The sequence below is a fragment of the Camellia sinensis genome, chromosome 2 (assembly GCF_055761805.1).
Source record: "Camellia sinensis isolate YWXY chromosome 2, ASM5576180v1, whole genome shotgun sequence".
NCBI classification, from domain to species: Eukaryota; Viridiplantae; Streptophyta; class Magnoliopsida; order Ericales; family Theaceae; genus Camellia; species Camellia sinensis.
In genome coordinates, this window is record NC_138962.1 from 198,491,042 (window position 1) to 198,501,092 (window position 10,051).

Sequence of the window (10,051 nt, forward strand, 5' to 3'; positions counted from 1 at the left end):
GAATTGGAACAAAACAATTCATGTTTGTTTATTTGAAAATGGTTTGATGATGCTACCCGCAAGTAGGCTAAGACATGGATTTGCCACCCTCGGGTGGGCTTAGAAAACATGATTTTGCCACTATCTAGTGGGCTTAAAAACTCACAATTAATGAATTGTTCCAATTCAAATAACCCAACCTTCACCCACAGGCATTCAGGCAGTTATATCATATAAGCACATAGCCTCATGGTAAACATGCTATCATGGCAGTCACTCACACGCATGCAAGGATGTTAAAGCATAAGTACTTACCGAGTACTCCAAGCCAAAACAGAAGCTCTATTAGAAATCCATGCATGATCCTAACTATACAGAAATGCCTAATGCAACACATGCAAAATGCAACTAAGATAGGCTCGGCTATTCTAAACATGGCATATGATGATGCTACAGCTAACACGTATTCAATTTGGAATTGAAATACAAATGCAGTTAGTATGGTGCGCCGAGCCCGGTGCATGCAATACAGATAAATGAATGCAAACATGCTATCATACTGTATGCTAATTGAAACATGCCCTAATCTAACCATCATAAGCGGGTAAATAAAAGGGAGAAAGACGTGGGGTTGGAAGACATACATCACACACACGCACACTTATTACAGTTGTGTCCTCGCTCGGAGGGTCCGAAAGAATAATACAGTCCGAATAAATAATTACAGTCCGGAATGAATAATTAAATATTACAAAACCCTAATTAATTAACAAATTAACTAGGAAAGCGATAAACTAGCATATAAGCCTATGGACTGCCTCAGCTCTGTTCCGAATGGTGGAATGATGCATGCTTGGATTGCCTGGCGTGAAAATCCACTGCAATGCTCCGGTTTGCCTCTGTTTGCAATTGTTCTTGGGATGCGTGCCAAGCTCTGGAAGGCTGCCGATTTTTAATTTGCTGCAACAGAGAGCAACAAAGGGGCATGGCAAAGTATTTTCACATATGTATGCATGACTACTCTTCAGGGAGTGTAGTCCTCGATCCTCGTGCCACCAATCACGCATCTCGATGCATGATGGCCGAGGAGTCGATTTGCACGACTCAATATGAAATGAATGCATATATGGACACAACAAGGCCTAAACTCCATCATGGGTAATCCGGAATGTCGGCGACAGGGAATTAAGACACGTTCCGTTACTCGGAGTACGAAACGTCTCTCGTTTCCCGTGCTTGGGCTAACTCCTATCCCAAGCACGATGCAATATGCATGACATGCATGAATGCAATCCTAACATATAACCTAGCATACGCAATGCTATGAAATGGCATACACAGTGCACGATGTAACGAGGCATACACAATGCTCTAACATACAACCTAGCATACACAATGCTATGAAATGAAACGACATACACAATGCATGATGGACTTACATCAACATGAGTGGACCTCATCCACACTCACATCAGTAGCCATTAGGTGAAAGTGGGACTATCGAAATGCGTGCACACATGCACGCAAACCGAGGACTGATCCTAGGCATAACATGCGACTCTAACAAGGCATGGCAAGGGATGCAAGATGGCATACAAACTCATAAATTCTAGCACTGAAATATGATGCTAAACAGCCCCAAAACATAAAAAAATGGCACCCGATGCATGAGATGAACCCCGAAACTCGAAACTAGGCACATGGAATGACTTATAGCTATACAAAGCATGCATTATTTGATCATGAAGTCTAAAGACAGAGCCAAAGCAGTCCCAAAATATGAATATTTCCAGTTCAAAGCATGGCCAAAAGATGCTAGCATGGTGGACTAAAATAGCATGCAACTTTGACTAGCAAACATGAGTTATATGGAAAGTATAGGATGCACATGGAATCTTACCAAACCAGCAAAAATCAGTGAATAAATCATGTGAAAATAGGCCCAAATAACCACTGATATGCAACCATAGTATGCAAAAATAATGAGTTACTTTGGAGGGCCATGCAAGGAGTTATTAAGCACATGCAAGGTAGACATTTAGCATGGCATAAAAAACTATGAAAATCAAATATGGTGGTCCTAAAACTCACCAAATTGACCCTGGAAAGTGATTTCGAAGCATGCAAGGTAGGGTCTCTTTGGAAGGCTAAAAAGGCCACCAAACAAGAGAAGGAGAGAGGGGGTCAACCCCCTCTAATCTTGGCTCTCAAAATAGTGTTCCAGCCACTGAAAATCCACTGGATTTCAGTGGCTAGAAGGCGAAACAAAGCATGCAATTGGGGCTTAGGTGTAAGGCTCAAAACAAGAGACAATCAAGCATACAAGGAAGCATGTGACCTCAAATAAAATAATTCCCTTAATAAAACATGAAGATGATGTCAGAAAAAGCCTTTTTCCAGTTTATAACAAGTCTAAAAAATGAACATAAATAGGGCTAATCTATCATGCAAAAATGGCCCTAAAAGAGAGAATAGAGACAAGGGACAGCAGCTGGCCCCAAATAGTGAAGATCCCTTCAACAAAGTTGAAGAGGGGCTCAAAATGAAGCACTTTACAGTTTACATCAAGTCTCAAAAATGAACAAAAGTGAGGCTAAATCAGCATGCAAGAAAAAGGCCTAAAAGAGGGATAAAGAGGCAAGTGGTAGCAGCTAACCTCAAACAGAGGAGAGACCTTCAACAAAGTTGAAGAGAGGCTCAAAAAAAGACATTTCACAGTTTATGACCAAGTCCAAAACAGCTCACAAATAAGCCTAAAATATCATGCAAAAATAGGCCTAAAAGAGAGTTTAAACACAAAGGGGGAGGAGGAGACCTCAAACAGAGAAAGACCCTGACAAACATGGACAAGAGCTCGAAATATGACTATTTCCAATTTGGGTCGGAGCCCAAAAATGCAAGCAACAAAGGCTAAGAAAGCATGCAAAGTAGAGCTAAAAGATAGGGAAAAGAGACTTACCCTTGTAGCCTAAGTCTTCAACAACTTTTGGTCCAAGAAATGGTGCTCCTAGCCTCTGAAAATCAGCTTCAAAGGGCTGGAAGGGAGGGTGGAGGTGTGGTGCTATGAGTGGTAGTGTAAAAGGGGCAAGAACCTTAGGGTTTGAAGGGTTTGGAAGAGAGGGAGAGGGAGAGTTGTATGCAAGGCTCAAAACAATTTTTGTAACCCTCAAACATGAAGGAGGGGTGCTGGTTATATAGAGGAGGAGAGTGGAGGAATGAGAGGGAAAATCAAATTCAAATTTCCCTCCCAAAAGGCAGCCCCCTGGATACAAAATCTGGGAGAAAATAGAGGGTACAGCTGGAAGGCACTTGGAGAGAGGATTCTAGCCGACCAGGTTCAAAAGGTTCAGGTGGCCGGCCGGTCACCCCCCCTGGCCGGCCGGCCAGGGGTCAAAAGGGTCAATGAAAATTGCTGGCCTCCCATCCCAAATAGGTGGCCTCCCATGTGTGCACAACACAAATATGTGGTCAAAATCCAGAAAATGTGAACCAGGAGAGAGAAAAGTCAACTTTTTAGAGGGGTTCAAAAGGGTCAAGGACAATTACTGGCCGGCCTATTCATATTGGTGGCCTCCCAGGTGTGTACAACACAAATATGGGGTTAAGGGCTAAAGAAAGTGGCCCCGGGGTGATCAACATTAGCTTTTTAGTGAGGAAAACGGGCGACGGAGAGCGATGAAGAAATAAAGCTGGCTTTTCAGAACAATTGCTGGCCTCCCACCCTCCTACAAGCTTCCCAACAATGAAAATAAAGTCTTCCCCAAAAATGAACCAAAACGAATGCAAAGCGAAGGTTCGGGGACCGAAACACGCGGCCCGGGGGCCCCGAAAACAGGCTGTTTAAGCACCGGAGGTGGTGTTCGACCACGAAGTTGGTCTTTCGGGCCACAGTGTTCCTCAAAAGGGAGGAAACAAGGTGTGTGCCAAAAATTGGAGCAAACGGAGGTGGTTAGGCGGTCCCGAACCGAGGCACACGGCCGTCGGCTCTGAAAAATCGGAAACCGGGCTCCAAACGGGAAAAATGGCCTACGACCACGAAACGTAGCCTACGGCCACTGAGAGATGATCTACGAGACCTCTCCCTCCCTTTGGGAAGAGAAAACAAAGAAAGCAGGACCTGGTTCGCAAACTGAGGTAAAGCACAAAAGAATCCCGAAGTCTGGAGGCGAGGCTCGTAGCCGAGACTCTGAAACCTTAGAACGAGCACAACATGCAACATCACCGAACGCTCAATCAGTGACGTCTAAGTCTTAAGGTCGGTCAAAAATGGGGTGTCTACACCCACCTACCCAAGCCGGAGGTGCTTCTTCCTAACTGCACTGACTTGTGCATGTTGGACATCTTCAGAGCCCAACCCAAACCATTGGTGGTGGCTGTCGAAGACAGAACGGGGGAGATTCCAGGGGAAAATGAGATTGTCGAGCCAGGATCTGAGGAATCTGAGAGTTTTTTATACAGTTCGAGCGACTACATCCTATCAGTGGGCCAAGTTGGGCCGAACTTTGAATTGTCGGCGGGGGCAGAGCTTTGTAAGATACAAGTGGATGAATCTGGTCAGAGAATAGATGACCTGGCAGCTGTGGAAGAGGACTTTGCCAACCTCCAATTTTTCAATGAACAAAAGCTAGAGGGCATGGTAGTCAACTGGCCAGATTTTGGGGAGTCAGTAGAGGTCACCGGGTGGCTTAATGACCTGCCAGACGTTGTTGACAAAGCTCAGTTGGAACAGGGCCCGGTAGGGGCAAGAATATCAGTGGTGGCCGAAAGGGCTGGAAATCAAAATGAATCGCCGGAGAGCGCCGGTGCTAAGAATTCTGCTCGAGACTTGGGCATTATGAATACGGGAATTGTTGAACAGCTAGCTGTACTGACGCAGTTGGAACAAGAAAGATTTGAGGATGCCGAGAGAATTAGGAAAGCTAAGGGCCCTAAGGGGACTAAGAGTGTTGTGTGCACGAAGATAGAGAATGCTGCGAGCATGTGGGCGGAGAGTACTGCAGGTGCAATTGAACCGGAGCCAGACAGGTGTCTGTTGGCTGCCGACGAAATGTGGTGGGAGGACGATGATTTATGTCTTGCCCACACGGATGAGAATTTGGGGAGTAAGCAGCCAGATGATACCTGGTATATTAGCGAAGTCGATCATATGACCAGGAGTGGGCGGTATTTCAAGTCCCCGCAACTAGACCAGCCAGAGGCATCTGGGAAAGATAAGGAGGCAGAGAAGCAGAAAGAAAAACAACTCGAAGAAGAGGCCGTACTGAAGCAGTTGAAAAAGATACAGGAAAATATCTCCATCTGAGGACTGCTTATGGCATCGCGAGTGTATCGATAAGCTGTCTTATCGGCCATGGACAAGGCCAAGCTCTCAATAGACACCACGCCCGAATAGCTGGTGGGCTTAGTTTTTCCGGGAGGAGCTACCCTGATGTTGACCTTTTCTGACAAAGAACTTCCACTTGAGGGTGCAAACCATAACAAGCCACTCTACATCTCCGTGGAGTGCAGAAATAACTGGATACCTGTGGTGCTTGTCGACACAGGGTCCGCCATCAATGTGTGTCCAGCAAGGACTGCCTATGCAATCGGTTTGAAGACCGCAAACTTTGTGCCAACAGCCCAGGTGATTCGGGCATACGACAACACAAGCAGAGAAGTCATGGGGACAGCGAAAATTCAGACCAAGGTTGGGCCGGGGTAGCATGAAATTGACTTTCACGTCCCAGAGGTTCCCGACACTTTCAATCTACTCTTGGGGCGGCCGTGGCTGCATCAAGTGAAAGCAGTTTTTTCTACCTTGCATCAAATGGTGAAATACCCCCATGGAAAGGGAGTAACCATTGTTTTTTGGAAATTCATCAATCCATCCACCGCCGGAAGTATCTACGCTAGTTTTGGAAATTGAGCATGGTATGGAGGATGTATTCTTATTCGGTTTTACCCTAGCTGAGGCTTGGGTCGTGCAGAACATCTTAGCTGTTAATGAGGGGGTGTATGTCAGTGCTCAATCAGTATACCTCATGAACAAGCTTCAACACATCCCCGAGATAGGATTGGGAAAGAACAGCCGGAAGGGCGTCGCAGCATCGGCCGAGGTGCCACATAACCACATACCTTTGGTTTGGGTTATCTGCCCACCAAAGAGGATTGGATAAAGAAGGGTAAGGAGATGGCTGGGAGAGCCAGAGCGAAGAAGGCGGGGAAGCCTTTTGACTTAATGCACCGGCCCATTCAGGGTACCCTAAACAGACGCTTCGTCCGGGAGGGGGAGGACTTTCCGTTTTGTGGCTTCCCAGAGCCGTGGCTGAACGCGGAGAGGAAGCGCGTGCCAGGTTTTGAGATTTTCTTTGACCTGCAGTTACCCGGGGATGACGTTGCCGAAGAGCAGACAGACCCATTAGCTGAGGTTGAGCAGAGTAAGAAAATGGAGTCTGAGGACGCCGAAAGTGAAATGGGGGCAGCGCTGGCGTGTCTACTTTCAGATCCTGCGATCGAACAGAAGTGCTTGGGGGATAACTTCTCGGTATGCGTGATCGGGAATGGAACGGCTGCGGGCCTACCAGCAAACATTTTGGATGCATCCATCGCACCCTCTCTCATCTGGCAGTATGAAGAGGGATTTTTGTCAAGCAGCACCGGGTCAGGTAGTGAGTTGGAATCTGATTCCACCGAGTCTGTTGAGTTGGAATCAGGTTCCAGCTCGACTGAGTCTGAGTCCGGTATTCCTGGGGATGATAACCTGGATACCACAGTCCCGTCCAGGTCGTCTTTTTCTTTCTCTTTTGAGTCTGTTGTAACCGAAGAATCGGACGATTTAGATGTGCTTAATGAGAATGATGTGGCTGTGGTTTCTGAGTATTTTTCTGTGCCCTTGATTTATTGCATTAACTCAGACTTTCAAAATTTTGATGAAAACGACGAGGAAGAAATTCCTCCGGTTTTACAACGCGTAATTGAACAAGAGCATGAAAGATTTGTTAAACCCTTAATGGATGAAATCACTACTGTGAATGTCGGTACTGAGGAGGACCCGCGGCTGGTCCAAATCGGGTCCACGTTGTCTTCGGAGGAGCGCGAGCGCTTAGTCGCTTTATTAAAAGATTTCAAAGACGTTTTCGCGTGGTCCTACGAAGACATGCCTGGAATCGATCCTGAGATCGTACAACACCGGATCCCTCTTGACCCTGAGGCCCGACCCGTTAAACAAAAACTCAGAAGGATCCGCCCGGACTAGGCTCTCAAGATTAAAGAAGAGGTCACCAAGCAAATTGACGCAGGTTTTCTGCTGGTATCCGAATACCCAACTTGGTTGGCCAACATCGTTCCGGTGCCGAAGAATGATGGTAGGATCCGGGTATGCGTGGATTTCAGGGACTTAAATAGAGCTAGTCCAAATGACGACTTCCCCTTGCCGCATATCGATGAGTTAGTGGACTTCACGGCAGGGTATGCTTTGCTTTCGCTCATGGATGGCTTTTCGGGCTACAACCAGATAGTGATGGCACCTGAAGATCGAGAAAAGACTGCATTCACCACTCCGTGGGGGACTTATTGCTACAGGGTAATGCCATTTGGGCTGAAGAATGCTGGAGCTACATATCAACGGGCCGCGACCCCAATATTGCACGGCATGATCCACAAAGAGGTTGAGATGTATGTGGACGACATGATTGTCAAGTCCAAAGAAAGGGAGGGCCACTACACCGCCTTGCAAAATTTCTTTCAAAGGATCAGAGAATTCTGGTTGCGGTTGAATCCTCAGAAGTGTACGCTCGGTGTCACAGCAGGGAAAATGCTGGGGTTCCTCATTACACAGAGAGGTATCGAAGTTGACCCTTCCAAAATCAAGGCCATCCTGGAAATTGTAAAAATTGTAATTTATCAAAATTATAACAATACTTGGATAGAATGACTATTATCTATTGCAGGGTTCAATGCCACTATCCTGGTGTTACTGTGGCCTTTCATGTGGATGAGAAATCAAACCCTTATTATTTTGCTACAGCAGTCGTATATGAAGGTGGAGACGGTAACCTTGCCGGAGTTGAACTCCAAAACTCCGGCAAATGGCTTCCCATGCAACATTCTTGGGGTGCTGTTTGGAAACTTAACTCTGTTTCTTAATTGGTCAGTCATTTCTCTCTCCGGTTATCTACCATTTCTTTCCACAAAACCCTAATCGCCAACAATGTGATCCCGGTTGGCTGGTCCGTTCGTCAGACATACTGGTCAAATGTAAATTTTGGATGAATTTAGGTTATGAATGCATACTACAAGAATAATTTGATTAACCACGTGAATTATTTTCTTAGATCATTTTTTTTTTTTTTTTGCCTATGGCTCTCTAGAATGATCTTGTTATGGCAATTCAATGTCAACCATGTGGGTTGTTTTCTTAGATCAAAATTTTTTAACTAAGTTTAAAGAGTAAAATCTAGAGACAACAAAATTGGGCTACGGAATTTGCTATAAACATTTTTTTTTAATTATTTATTTATGAAAATAGTGTTGTGGACCTTATTTAGGGGTGTAAAAATAGCCCAAGACCCATGGGCGGCTCAAAGTCGGCCCAAGACCCGAGGTGGGCCCGGCCCATTTTGGCCCAGGCTCAAGCCCAACCCAGCTCAGTACGTTGTGCCTGTGCCTGGGCTTGGGCGTTCTATTTGTGGCCCAGGCCGACCCAAAAAATTCGGGCCAACGGGCGGCCCGACCCACCCATCTGGCCTTTCTACCAATGGTCAAATTTTGAATAATAAAAATAAAAAACAACTTCCAACAGTTAAATAATTATAAAAAATAAAAAATAAAAAGATTGATCTTGTAAAAATAAAAAAATAATAAAAACAAAACAAAATAACATGACATAATAGTTAATAGTTAATAGTTAATAATTTGTACAATTATCTGTAATTAAATTACAAGAACTGAAATAAAAATTTAAATAAATAACATTAATAATTTAAAAATAAATTTTTATTTTATTTTATAATAGTTTACCGTTATAATAGTTTACCCACCGCTTTGTTTATAATAGTTTTAATAGTTTACCCACCGCCCCTAGGCTAGCCTAGCCACAAGAACAACAGAGGAGAGAGAAACACAGAGAGAGAGAGAGAGAGTGTGTGTGTGTGAGAGTGGAGTGGGTTGCGGGCACTGTGGCTACTAGTGGCATTGCTACAGCAGCCGAAAAGATAGGAGAGAGAAAGAGAGAGAGAGAGAAAGAGAGTGTAATAAAAAATCAACGGTCAGAATTCAAACCAACGGTCATAATTTAAACGATAATATATATATATATATATATATTATAAATTTATTTTACTCTTTAAAAATACTATAAATATCCTTCATTTTTCAAAATAAATCTCACAACAAATAATTCTTTCTCTCTCTCTCTCTCTCTCTCTCTCAATCTCTCTTAAATTCTCAATCTCTCTCCACTCTCAATTAATTTTGAAGTGTCATTCCTAATTGACAATTATAATTGTGCAATAAGAAACTTTTATCAGAAGAAGCTAATTTCTGTATTGCATTCGCCAGTAGGTAATATTAATTAGTTTAATTAAATTTATTAGCTACTCATTTTTTTCATTAATTATTTGTACACATATATTAATTATTATTTTTTACTGATTGTATTTACACATTATGTAAATTAATTGTTAATTCTTATATATTATTTTACTTACATTACTATGGTTCCTAATATTCCTAATGTTTATGTCGATGTTGATACATATACTACACAACATGAATCTGTTGATTCTCATTCTAATATCCATCTTTCAACAGTTGGATCATCATCTAGAGGCAGAAGTAGTAATGTTTGGGAATATTTTAAAAACATATCTATAAATAATCTTGATGGTACAATTACATTTAAAGCAAAATGTAAATATTTTGCACATTTACTTAGTGCTGCATCTGTAGGGGGTACTAGTCATCTAAAAAGGCATACTAACAAACATTTACAAAGTCAACAACCTAATATTTGAAGTCAAATAGAATTAGGAGCTTCATCAACTAGTAATTTGCAAACTTTTTCATATGATCCTATATGTGTTCAAAATTCTGT